At 43.0% G+C, this 14,404-nt stretch overlaps 1 pseudogene; it reads right to left on the reverse strand.

Annotated features, from left to right (window-relative positions):
• The window catches only part of LOC131502054 (small ribosomal subunit protein uS9-like), a 35,467-nt pseudogene extending 21,601 nt beyond the window's left edge, over positions 1 to 13,866 (reverse strand).
• Between the last annotated feature and the right edge of the window lie 538 nt (positions 13,867 to 14,404).

Here is a 14,404-nt window from a genome sequence, read left to right on the forward strand (position 1 = left end):
TTGTTCTATTTTAAATTTTGTGACCCAAATTGAACATTAGTATTATTTTTCACAGAGTCAATACGCATTTAGTTTCCTCCCTTCATTTTTACCCATCTATTTATCATTCATTTTTATATTTTGGACCTTCATTATAGGGTCTTTCTTTCCGAAGAACGTATGGTAGCAAACTCTGAGTCCTTCTTTATCTGGAAATATCTTTACTTTCCCTTTGCTCTTGAGAGATAATTCTCTAAAAACGTTGTCTTAATTAGGAAAAGAAGAAGAAGAGGGGCACCGGGGTGGCTCAGTCAGTTGAGCATCTGACTCTTGATTTCGGCTCAGGTCACGGCCCCAGGGTCATGGGACTGAGCCCCGCGTCAGGGTCTGTGCTGAGTGTGGAGCTTGCTTGAGATCCTCTCTTTCTCCCTCTGCTCCTCTCACCCACTCATGCTCTCTCTCTCTCTGTGTCTAAAATAAAAATTTTAAAAATAAAAAGGAGAAGGAGAAAAATACTTGAGGAGTATACATTTCAAAGTCAAATTCCTCCATTTAGTCTCTACCCTGTGATTCCAGACCAAGGTATAAGCACGGTTAAGAGATTCTTGTGCATTCTTCTATATGATTTTAATTTACACGCATATGTGTTTTTGCTTACAACAATGAAATAATAGTATACAGATGGCTGGGCTACTTGCTTTTTATAATTTAAAAATATATTCTAAATATATTTATTTTTTTATTTTATTTTTTGAGAGAGAGAGAGAGAGAGAGAGAGAGCAGGTGCATGCAAGAGCAAGGGAGGGAGGGCCAGAGAGAGAGAGAGAGAGAAAGGCTCTTAAGCAGACCTCACACTCAGCATGTTTCCCAATGCAGGGCTCGATCTCATGACCCTGAGATCAGGGCCTGAGCTGAAATCAGGAGTTGGACACTTAACAAACTGTACCACACAGGCACCCCTTGTTTACCCACTTTAAAGGTATAAGCCACTATTTTCTGGTTTTATTTTTGCTGTTGATTAAATCTGTTGCCAATTTTCTTGCTTTCCATTTTTCAGCCGTCCTTTATTTTTCTTGCGAATTGCTTTAAAACTTTTTCTCCTTGTCTTTGGTGTTCTTCGGTTTTACTATCGCACATCTAAGAATACATGTTTCATCAGTGCTCTCAGAGCTCATTATAATTCTTCAACCGGAAGTTTCGCGTGTTTCAACACTTCTAGAAAATTCTCCACCATTATGGATTTGAAAACGACTTTTCCCTTGTTTTCTCTGTCCTCTCCTTCAGAATATTCATTTAAATGTATATTCAATTACCTCATCAAATCCTCCACATCTCTTGTCCTCTCCTATTTTCTGTCCATACGTTTCTGTCTTTTGGTGCCATTTCAGACCTATTGCATAACTTGATGGAATTACACTGACAGCAACTTTTTAAACATACTAATTTTATAGTCTGAATTTGACACACCTAATATCTGAAATTCCAGAAGTTTCAATTCTGTTGTTTTTGTTTCTGCCTGACTCTACACAGCCTTGTTTCTTCAACTGTTTTATTATTATTATTTTTTAAACCTTTATTCATTTTTGAGAGAGAGACAGAGCATGAGCGGGAGAGGGGCAGAGAGAGAGGGAGACACAGAATCCGAAACAGGCTCCAGGCCCCGAGCGGTCAGCACAGAGCCCGACGCGGGCCTCGAACTCATGGACGGTGAGATCACGACCTGAGCCGAAGTCGGACGCTCAACCGACTGAGCCACCCAGGCGCCCCTCTTCAACTGTTTTCTCGTTGTATATTGGCTTCTACATGGATGAACTTGGTGGAAATCCCGAGGAATCTGGTTTGAGGGCCAGATTCCTCCAGAGACAATTTCCATAGTCTTCTATCAATCACTGAACCCAGGACCATTTTAAATTAAATTTAAATTAAATCCCTTAGACTTTTCATGTGATATCAACTTGAATTCTAAGCACGTCTGAAGACAGGCTTATAGTTATAAATTTTCAGGGGAAATATTTTTCCCTACCTAGAAGGGAAATTGAGACAGATTAGACTCATTTTCTCCCCTTGCTGAAAGTGGATTGCTTTTCTGGCCTGTCATTTCACGATGTTAGAGTTCTTAGTGGGTCCTGACTTCATGGGAATTTGTGGTTCTAATACCCTCGTGGTGTGGGCCCAAGGCCTCTATCTTGTGTCTCTATGCAGGCATTAAAAACCACAGTTCTGGGTTCCTAATAATGGCAACTATGTGTGGCGTTTGGGCTTGCCATCACTTTGGTTTCTGTTTTCTGTTCCTTTTCGACTTCTGGGGATTTCCTTTACTTTCTAGGGAGCCTGTATTTTCTAGATGCCTTATTATGGAAAGTTTTACTGGACTATCCAGTCTCTCATGTAATCTGAAGTGAAAAGACAAACAAACAAACAAAAAAAACCCCACCACACCCTAAGATTCTTTGATCTTTACAAAAACCCTACAAATTAAGTGTTTTTAGCCCCATTTTATTGTTGCAGAACCTGAGGCTCAAGCAAGATAAGGATCGTATGGTTCTATCAAGTAACAGAGCCTGAATTTGAATCTGGTATCGTCTAGCACCAAAGTTCCTGGCTGTTTTAGACACTATGCTATATTGCCTCTTACTATTCTCTGCCTTTTCGTGTAATTTTTTCCTTTTAATTTCCTTTAATTATATTTCATCAGAAAAAAATAAAAGAACTTTCAAAGGTACTATAAGTTAAAAAAAAAAAAACCACACATCCCTTGCTCAGAAAGTGTATTCATTTATTAAACCAGATCAGCTCTGCTATCAAAGCCCTGCAGCTAGGCCAAGGTCATCCCTTGTACCTGTCAAGTACCATATGGGGAGAACTCAATGTTTTCCTGTGCATAAATGATAAATAATATCTGGGCCAAAGTATTATGATACCTTTCCTCCCCTTGGCTTTGTGTGCTTCCCTTTTCCATAGAAGCCCATCGTTTTTTACCTCGCTCTCTCCCCAGGCGGCTCCTAGCTCTAAAGGGTAGTAATAAATAAGATTGGGTCCTGGCTACACTGTTGGCAAGCAAAAAAGTCTTCTTGGACACAGTAGATATAGACCTTACCAGTCTAGGTTGTTGATTAGAAAAGCATGCTGGAGGACACGTAAGCCTTAATGAAGTCTGAGTAGATTACATCTACTCCCTCCCCAAGGATCCGCATGACATAGAACTCAGCAGAAAACAGAATCAGTCTGGCACACTGGCTCCCCGTGCGATCGTGCTGCTAGCCGCACACTGATTTCTGCTCCCTGAAATGCTGGAAAACCGATTGGTTCATAATCCGTTCTGATATTTCCCCAGGCACGTGGGTGTCTATACTTACTTGGATTACCCTTTGTCTTTTCATCCTTAAAACACCCACATAGGGGCGCCTGGGTGGCGCAGTCGGTTAAGCGTCCGACTTCAGCCAGGTCACGATCTCGCGGTCCGTGAGTTCGAGCCCCGCGTCAGGCTCTGGGCTGATGGCTCGGAGCCTGGAGCCTGTTTCCAATTCTGTGTCTCCCTCTCTCTCTGCCCCTCCCCCGTTCATTCTCTGTCTCTCTCTGTCCCAAAAATAAATTTAAAAAACGTTGAAAAAAAAAAAAAAAAAAAAACACCCACATACACAGGCACACACATGCGCACACACATTTTGTCCTTCCCCGGGCTTCAGAAAAGACACTCAGGCCTGACTTAGTTGTTGAGGATGCAGTGGTAACCCTTTTAGACAAGTCTGTGATCTCATAGGATAAATGATCTGATGTGGAAGTTAAATAAACCATTTCAGATAGGTACAAATGCTACAGTGGGAGGTGGAGTGCTACTTTAGAGTTCTTCAGGATCGTTGGCCAAAAAAGACTCCGGTCTCTGGGCCATCCCTCTTTCTTTTTCTTTTTTTTTTTTAAATGTTTATTTATTTTTGAGGGAGACAGAGACAGAATGTGAGTGGGTTAGGGGCAAAGAGAGGGGGACACAGAATCCGAAGCAGGCTCCAGGCTCTGAGCTGGCAGCACAGAGCCCGACGCGGGGCTCAACCTCACGAGCTGTGAGATCGTGACCTGAGCCGAAGTCGGATGCTCAACCGACTGAGCCACCCAGGCACCCCCGGGCCATCCCTCATTCTGATTCCCTTTCTATCTTACTAGCTGCTTCTTCTCAGTCTCGTGCAATGGTTTTCTTTCATCTTTCCAACCTCCAAACGTTAGAATGCCCCAGAGCTCATCCTTGGACTTCTTTCTGGTCTCCGTTCACCGCCTGGATCCCATCCAGTTCCCTGATTTTAAAGATTTTCTGTAGTTTATCCTTAAATGAGCAAAATATGTATAGGACACTAACATTTGTCTCAGAAATGGGTAGGGTAGAATACAAACAGGTACGCGTGTTGTCAAGATTTTGTATTTTATCCTGCTTGCAGTCTAACAAGTTAGCTTGCCATAGTTTCATGGATTCTGGTAGAAGATACACGAATCTTGTGTCTTGGTAGTTCCATTTCTTTTGACAGTTTGACTAACTTGTACCTCTGATGGCCTTTGTAGAGGGGATTGGATGACTGTGGAACAAGGTTGGAAAGAAGATTTCTGAATGCATCTCTTTTGATGCTATTTCAGACCTATTGAACAAACTGATAAACATCAAACTTAAAACAACTTTTAAAACATGTTTTTGTGGTTTGACTTTGACACTTCTAATATCTGAAATTCAGGAGGGTCAAATGTCTCCAGACTTCATCCTCTCCTCGTTACCTTCTCTGCCCCCACCCTGGGCTGTGCCCATCTTTGTTTCCTTTGGACTAGTTTTGCAACTACCTCCTATTTCCATCCTTTCATCCCTACAGGTAGGCGATTGTCTACATTGCAATCGGAGCGATCCTTTTTAAGTGTGGAAGGCCATGTCCCTGTAAAATCAAGGCACTTCTTGGCTCAAAACTCTGATCGCAAAGAAAAGACACAAGAATGTATTACTCACGGGAATAGCATTAATCAGGGTATTGGCATTTGAGCCAGGTTCCCAAGCTCCAATTCCTAAAGGGTAACGTGAAGAGGGTTACATGACAGGAAAGGAACCTTGAATTTAGGGAACCTGTATACTTTATAGCTGGCTGTAATCCTGCCCTATGTTCCGAAGGAAGATCTATCTCTGTCTTCCAAGGCTATTAGCTCTTATAAACACCCTTGAAAAGACAGTCCAGAATAAAAGCCATCAGTGACTCTGTTCACAAGATGTGCAGAGCCTGAGAGAACCACGGAGAATTATCTCCCAACAGGCATTTGTTTACATTTTTTAACAGAAGGATAAACAAAAACATTTTTTAAAATATTACCAAATGGGAAACAAAGGTAACAGGGTGGGAGGGACAAAGGTCGAAGCTAGACCTCTCTGAATACATCGTCATGTATATTTGATTTTGAAACCACCTATTTTACAAAAATTAGAAAACGCAATGAAATGTTCAAAACCCAATCCTGAAAACCCCAAAATTACATGAAACAAATGAACCAAATTGTCTACCAAATTGGCAGAAAAACCACACAGAGAATAATTATTTCAAGTTACTTTTAAATACAGTAATTTGTCTGTATACTCCTAATGGGTTATACTCTAAAGGCAAAAGGAAATCCAAAAACATCTTAACTCCTTTCAGCAATCATGTTAATAATAGTGTTGGTGTTGATATTCTGAGACAGTTTCATATAATATGTTGGTGAAATTGGGAACCAAAATTTTGGGTATGAGATAATAAATAGAGGTACAGGTTGAATACAGGTTGAAAGACGTTAAGTAAAACCCTGCAGTTCTGAATTTAAATTAGAAGTACTATGTATGAGCTTATAATGTATTTTATCTTTATAGAAAAAAAAAATCTATTTCCAAGCTCTGACATTGAAGAGGCCTGGAAACAATGACCAATCCAGTAGCACTGAATGCCCATTTCACAGTAAAAAAGAACAGACGTCTTGAAGAAATGGTCAATTTCAGGGGCGCCTGGGTGGCGCAGTCGGTTAAGCGTCCGACTTCAGCCAGGTCACGATCTCGCGCTCCGTGAGTTCGAGCCCCGCGTCGGGCTCTGTGCTGACGGCTCAGAGCCTGGAGCCTGCTTCGGATTCTGTGTCTCCCTCTCTCTCTGCCCCTCCCCCGTTCATGCTCTGTCTCTGTCTGTCCCAAAAATAAATAAAAAACGTTGAAAAAAAAATTTAAAAAAAAAAAAAAAAAAAAAAAAAAGAAATGGTCAATTTCACTTTTGAGGTAGGAAATATACAAGAGATGCTTGGAATATCCTGTCATATTAGAAAGTGAGGAAGCTATCAAAGACTGCTGGGAAAGCATCAAAAGAAAGAATCAAAACAACTTACTAGAACTCCCACTTGCCAAATATATGAATAACCATAGGAGGTATAATCACATAGGATGGAAACATGGTAAGATATATTAAAAGAAAAACAAAGGGCACCTGGGTGGCTCAGTTGGTTAAGCGTCTGACTTCTGCTCAGGTCATGATCTCGGGATTGGTGAGTTAGAGCCCCACGTTGGGCTGTCTGCTGTCAGCACAGAGCCTACTTCTCTGTCTCCCTGTCTCTCTCTGCCCCTCCCCTGCTCATTCCCTCTCTCTCTCTCTCTCAAAATAAATAAATAAACATTTAAAAAATAACCAGCCCAAAGGAAACAATGATGGGCATAAATCAGGGTGGGAGCAGAGAAGGTAATAAGGAGACAAGTGATTCTGGATACATTTCAAGAGAAGGGCCAATCCCAAGAATCCCAAGCAGGCTCCACGCTGTCCGTGCAGAGCCCAATGCAGAACTCAATCTCAGAACCATGAGATCATGACCTGAGCCAAAATCAAGAGTCGGAGGCTTAACCAACCCAGGTGCCCCATCCTTTGGGCTAGTTTTTTTTTTTTAATTTTTTTAAATGTTTATTTATTTTTGAAGGAAAGAGAGACAGAGCGTGAGCAGGGGAGAGGCAGAGAGAGAGGGAGACACAGAATCTGAAATGGGCTCCAGGCTCTGAGCTGTCAGTGCAGAGCCGGACGCAGGGCTCGAATTCACAAACCGTGAGATCATGACCTGAGCTGAAGTCTGTCGCTTAACCGACTGAGCCACCCAGGTGCCCCTGAGCTAGTTTTTCAATAGTCTCCTATTTCTATCCTTGCACTCCTACAGGTAATTGTCTACACTGCGGCCAAAGTGATCCTTGCAAAGTGTGTAAGAGCATGTCCCTGCAAGATTAAGGCACTTCCTTGCTCGAAACTTTCCAGGGCTGCCTGGGTGGCTCAGTCAGTTGAGCATCTCACTCTTGATTTCGGCTCAGGTCACGATCCCATGCATGTGGGATCGAGCCCCAAGGTGGGCTCCAAGCTGACAGCTGCTTGAGATTCTCTCTCCCTGTCTCTCTGCCCCACTCTCTCTGTCTCAAAAATAAATAAATAAACATTAAAAAAAAACAAAACCACAACTTTTCCAATCACAGCCTGTCTTACTCAGAGTAGTACGCAAAACCTGTTCCACATTTGCAGATAAAGAGGTAACACCAGAAGAATTAAAACAGTAAAAAAACCAAGTAGATAAATAAGGCGCAACTTGATCTTGTCACTTCCAAGGACTGATGATTGCTGGAGGATAGAAAGCCGGTCTTCTCTTTCCCCTCAGGACACCTCTGAAGGAAGATTCTAGCTCTACAGAGCCCCAGAGGGTTGCCTGAGGTCTTTAACGGGCCTCATGTTAGCTCATCTTCTTCCTCTGCCCATGCCTACTTGCTCACCCAACCTCTCACAGGTTATTGATGGCAAGGGCTCTCCTAATGACCAGTCTGCCTTCTAACCTTCATTCGAGAGACCGCCTGGCATGGTAGCCACCTCCCCTCCGTCAGTACCTCCCATAAACACCATTATGACAGTGTCCTTGCAAAAATCCCTCCATGGACCCCCACTTGTTCCAGGCAACAGCAAGCCGTAGAAAGGTCTTTTGCCCTTAACATCGAGCAATTCTTCCTCTTTTGAAACAGTCCCAGACGGCTCTAACCAGGGACTGGCCAAACGTACCTGGGGATCTATTAGAAAGTCTCCCCGCTTCCCCAAATCCCACCATAATAGAACACTTTCCAATCAGAGACCGTCTCGGCATTTCCTCTTTTCATTCTATAAAACACACTGACCCCCCGGTAAGTCAGGCTGAAACGGAAATGACAGCAGATGGGTTCCCCTGCCGAAAGTTTGTGAATGGGGAGCCAATGTTAATTTCACCTCGGGCTTAGCTTCGCCTTTGATACATCTCAGCCAGCTTCCCAGACAACCCAACCTGGGCTGATTTATCTACTTATTTGCAATTTCTCTCACGCTAGTGCCTGCGAGTACGGGCGTTGTGGTGTCTCCTAAGTTTTTCAGCCAGCTAGAGCCACCCAGCTCCTCAAGCTTCTCACTAACCAGTATGCTGGATGAATGAACGAAATGACATTTAAGCTGAGGCCCAAGTAAACAAGGAAACAGCCGGACCTTGTGGAAGAGCATTTGGGGGTTAGGAACAGCAAGTAAAATTCCAGAAAGAGCACTTTCCTTCCTGTTTCGGTCCCAGCTCTTTGCAACTGTAACCTAGTATTAGGGACAGTTAAAAATTTTTATTTGTGCGTTTTTCCCCCCATTGCGTCCTCTCTCCCATTCCAGGGTCTCTTGATTTAAAAAAAATTTTTTTTAATGTTTACTTAACTTATTTTGAGAGAGAGTGCGAGAGCCAGCGAGTGCACATGCGCCCATGCAAGTGGGGGAGGGGCAGAGAGAGAGAGGGAGAGAGAGAATCCCAAGCAGGCTCCACACTCAACGCCAAGCTGGACTCAGGGCTAAGTCTTTCGATCTTGAGACCATGACCTGAACCGAAATCAAGAGTCAGCTTGTGGTAGGGTCCCCTCCCTGAGGAGAGAAAACCAAACAAAAACAAAAACAAAAAAAACCCCTCAAGGCAACCTGGCTATATGTGTAGGTGACAACATCCCTCACGACCTTGTAACGTGAGGCCACTTAATCAGGCTGCATGTTTGTGTGTGTTACCATATATGGGAGACAAAGAAATAGAAAATATGTAAAAAAAACTACGCCACATGGCGTTAGGGGTCAGTTCCTCGGGTACGAACCCAACTGAGCCGTGCCAGCACAAATAAAGTTGCTTCCCGGAAAGAAAAGCCTCGCGTCACGACTCTCCGTGCGAGAATCCTGTTTTAAGGGGCCCATCCGACCGAGCCACCTAGGAGCACAGGATCACTTGATTTTTATAAATTTAGCCAGGAGTATAGACACCAACACCTACTGATGAGACCTTCTCAAACCTAAGTCAACGCCCTCCAACTATTTATACTTTTATGCTGGGAGGACGTGGCAGTTGGTATGAACTTGACTTCAGGGAGTTTAGTATCTGTTAGAAGTCTGTTTCACAATGACCCCAGGGAAGAGACCAGCATCTGTCTGGAGCTCTGGGGCTACAGTGCTGTAGCATTGAGAGCAGAAGGGAGAGACTCAGATCAGAATCATCTGGGGATGATTCTGCATACATCCTTGATTTCTGCGTATGTGTTCCGGACGGTGCTCCTCCCCTCCATTTGCACACATTCCACGGACAGCCTGCTTTTGTTTCTTAAAATACTTTTTATGTCTTTTATTGAAGTGCAATTTGCACATGGTTATGTAAAAACTGATGAAGGGTAAACCTCACTAAAATGGAGTTTGGAGGCCAGAAGGGGGAACTCTCGTGCCCTGCCACTTGTGGTCAATTGCAGACCCCAACGTGAAGAGAGCACCTTGTATTCTCAGCAGGAATAAGCCTATACTTTTCGACCCTAGCAGGAGGAAAGAAGAATTTCTCCTTGCCCAACAACAGCCCAGCCAATGGGAGACTGCCACAACTCAGCCAATGAAAAGCCACTCCAGTTTACTCCAGTGGACTTTTTGTTTATAACAGCCCTTCCCAACTGCCCCTTCTAGAAAAGAGGTTTCCTCTCCTTTGTTCTCCCAACTTGCTAATGGCTTTGCCATAGCTTACGCTTCCTTAATTGTAATTCTCTAGTCCTGGATAAATCCATTTTTCCTGGTAGAATGGACAGTTATATTTTTCAAGGTTAGCAATTAAAACGTCAAATGCTCTGGAACGGCTTCTCTCACCCTTCCCCTGGTGCTCTAATGTTACTTATTCCGCATTTGACTCTTTGATTATCTTTTGAAGTTTGTCTCCGTATCTCTAAATATCTGCTTATACCACTATTTCTTTATGTATCATTTTAAGACATGGTCTGTCCACTAACCAGCATGACAGTTGAGAATTTAGCTCACATTCACACACACACACACACACACACACACACACACACCACCCTCGCATCTTCCTTTCAAATGTGGTTAGAACATATTTTTAGTACCTTCATTCGTTTTGGTTTTGGTTTTGTTTTGGTTTGGTTGGTTTTGGTTTTTCTTTCCTTTCCATGTTGCAAGCTCTTTTCAAAATATTTATTTATTTATTTATTTATTTATTTATTTATATTTTTTTAGAGAGAGTGAGAGCATGGGAGAGGGGCAGAGGGAGACAGAGAGAATCTTACACCAGCTCCAGACTCTGTGTGGAGCCCGACTAGGGGCTCGATCTTACAACCACGGGATGGTGACCAGAGCCGAAATCAAGAGTTGGGAGCTCAACCAACTCCCGACCAGGCGCCCCTGCAAGCTCTTTTCAAATATCTGGTAAAGGGACGCCTGGGTGGCTCAAGTTGGTTAAGAGACTTGGGCTCAGGTCATGATCTCATGGCTTTCGAGTTCAAGCCCCACATCGGGCTCTGTGCTGATAGCTGATAGCTCGGAGCCTGGAGCCTGCTTCAGATTCTGTGTCTCCCTCTTTCCCTGCCCCTCCCCTGCTCGCACTCCGTCTCTTTCTCTCTCAAAAGTAAATAAACATTAAAAGATAGATAGACATTTAATTAATTAATTAATTAATTAAGTTAAGTAATTTTGTGATCACATGGAAGAGTAAGGCACTAGAAAACCAGATTAAGGACTATGTGTACTTGGATAGGTCTTGTTGACTGGCTGAGTTTCATCCACTTATAGTGAAAACACTATTGTCTAGGGGACCCTTACACGCTAGAAGTCATCCTCCTGGCACTTGGGAGCCAATGCCGCTCCTGCCCCCACCTGCCCTGCTTCTCCCCAGACCATTTCTTAAATAGATTTGGAATGCAACCCACCAATTTTTCATGTCTCATTGAATTATTATCATTGCCGTTGTTATTGTTGTTCCTTTTGCTTAGATACTAAGCAGATGCCTGGCTGCTGGGCGTCCCGTGTGCAGGTGTGAGGGGGGTGGGGAGCCAACACTTCTTGTTTTCACTTCTATTCTGACCTTGTGTCTCCCCAGCTCTCCAGGCAGGGCTCTATCCTTGGCTGTAGCCCGCCACTGCATGTATTCTAGGCTAGGAGGCCCTTCAAGTTGCTTTCCTCTCCCTGACACTTACTGGAATCCCTCAGGAACAGATATTCCCTCACCCCTACCACACATGACTGGCTGCTCCTGGTCTCTCTCTTACTGGCTAATGTATTTTTTATTTTATGCTTTTATTATCGTCTTAACGTGGTCTCGGGAGGGATAGGCAATAAACAGCCTGCTCTGTTGAACAGAAGGTTTACAACCTACTTTAACGTCAGCCTGCCTGCCTATTGAAAGTGCTCATGGGGCGCCTGGGTGGCTCAGTGGGTTAAGCATCTGACTCGTGATTTCAGCTCAGGTCATGATGTCACAGTCCATGGCTTCGAGCCCCACGTCAGGCTCTAGGCTGATGGTGTAGACCCTACTTGGAATTCTCTCTCCCTCTCTCTCTCTCTCTCCCTCTCTCTCTGCTCTTTCTCCCCACCCCCATGCACACGTGCTCTCTCTCTTGAAGTAAAAAAAAAATAACTTAACAAAAAAAAGCTATGAACGTGCTCACAAGGTGATCCTAATAAGCCCCTCCCTGGCACTCCCTTGGAGGCTCACCCTTGATTTGAACCCAGTCTGCGCCTCCCACTCCTAGGTTTCCCCAGTTCAATGAAAGGTACCCACACCCCCCTAGCTCGCCATAAAGCTGGGTTTCATCTAATTCCTTTTTTACCCTCAATCCCCACATCCAATCGACCAGCAAGCTCTGTCATTTCTACCATGTAAAAGCACGTGATGAGCAAAAGGGGAAAATCATAAGCCAAATTGACTAAGGCTAATTTTTATCTTAAACCTAATTAGAAGAAAACAACACATTACAAGGATAGCGCACCCAGACCAGGAGCGGTTAATTCCAGGAACCTGAGGATCATTCAACATTAGGAAATTCACTAAAACAACTCATTACATTAAGAGGTCAAACCAGTAAAATTTTATCATTTTCTTCATAAACGCGAAAAGGCGTCTAATAAAATTTAACACGTATTCTTGCTTTAAAAATCTCTTTTTAAAGATAGAAAGGATGAAACAGCATGATATGAACATACCACACCCAAAGATGAAAAGGTTCTAGAGATTGATGGTGGTGATGGTTGCCCAGCAGCACGAATGCACCTAATGCCCCAGACCCTTAAAAATGGCCAAAATTTTACGTTATGTATATTTTGCCACTGTACGTTTTTTAAATACACATATTTTTTGTAAGTTTTTTTAAGTCCAGTGTAGTTAACATACAGCATCACGTTGGCGTCAGGGGTACAATATAGTGATGCAACAATTCCGTACGTTGCTCGACACTCATCAATCATAAGTGAACTCTTAATCAGCTTTACCCATGTCACCCATGCCCCACCCTCCTCCCCTCTGTCTGGTATCTGTCTGTTTCTTCTTTTTAGTTAAGAGTCCGTTTTTTGGTTTGTCTCCTTTTTGTCTTTGTTTTGTTTCTTAAATCCCACATAGGAGTGAAATCATATGGTATTTGTCTTTCCCTGACTAGCTTATTCTGCTTAGCACAATACTCTGTAACTCCATCCGTGTCGCTGCAAATGGCAAGATTTCATTCTTTTCGATGGCTGGATAATATTCCTATACATACACCACATCTTCTCTATGCATCCATCAATTGACAGATGCTTGTGAAGTTTCCATAATTTGGGATTATAAATAATGCTGCTATAAATGCAGGGCGCATGAAATCGTGTTTTTGTATTTTTCGGTTAAAATCGCTGTTTCTTGTATTTTTGATTTTAGCCATTCTGACAGGTATGAGACGATATCTCATTGTAGTTTTAATTTACATTTCCCTGATGATAAGTGATATTGAGCATCTTTTCATATGTCTGTTGGACATCTATGCTTATTCTTTGGAGAAGTGCCTGTTCATGTCTGCTGCCCATTTTCTAATTGGATTATTCGTTTTTTGGGCATATATATGAGTTGTGTATATTTTTTCCCCTTGGCAATTGTTTATTATAAAGGTGAACACTGATTGGTAGGATTTCTGGTATGAGCACCAGGACCACCAACCTTTTTGGATTCGCAGTTCCAGAGATCAGCTACCAGCAGGGTCTGGTCGTACTGGATGAGGATGTCTTTGATCTCTTTCTTGGAAGCCTCATCCACATATTTCTGACAATAGGCCACCAGGGCTTTGGAGATGGACTAGCAGATAGCATAAATCTGGGCCTCGTGACCATCACCCTTCACTTGGACTTGGATGTTCACCCCAGCAAATCTCTCCTTGCCTAGAAGCAGAAAAGGTTCCAGTAGCCTGTATCGCAGTGTGTGTGACTGGATCATCCCCAGGGGCCAACTGTTCACCCTGATGAGGCCGTTGCCCTATTTGCAGTGCACCACGGCTCTGGCCATCTTTTTGCATCTGAACACCTGCATGGACTGCAGAGGACCCTTGGACTGCATGGCTACAAACATAGACAAGAGCTCCTCACCAAATAGGGCCACAACCAGAAAAGGACTATATTTTGTATACTAACACATTATCAGTATGTCACTTGCAAATATCCTCCCCCAATCTGTAGGTTGTCTTTTAGTTTTGTTGATTGTTTCCTTTGCTATGCAGATGCTTCTTATTTTGATGTAGTCCCGATGGTATATTTTTGCTTTTGATTCCCTTGCCTCAGAAGATATATTTAGAAAAAAGTCACTCCATCTGATGTTGGAGAAATTACTGCCTGTGCTCCCTTCTAGGAGTTTTATATTTTGGGGTCTCACATTTAGGTCTTTAACCCATTTTGAATTTATTTTTGTGTATGGTGTAAGAAAGTGGTCCAGTTTCATTCTTTTGCCTGTTGCTGTCTAGTTCTCCCAACACCATTGGTTGAAGAGGATATCTTTTTCCCACTGGATATTCTTTCCTGCTTTGTCAAAGATTAGTTGACCATATAATGTTTTTTAAAGTTTATTTATTTTTGAGAGGGAGACAGAGCATGAGCAGGGGAGGGGCAGAGAAAGA

The sequence above is a fragment of the Neofelis nebulosa genome, chromosome X (assembly GCF_028018385.1).
Source record: "Neofelis nebulosa isolate mNeoNeb1 chromosome X, mNeoNeb1.pri, whole genome shotgun sequence".
Classification (NCBI taxonomy): Eukaryota; Metazoa; Chordata; class Mammalia; order Carnivora; family Felidae; genus Neofelis; species Neofelis nebulosa.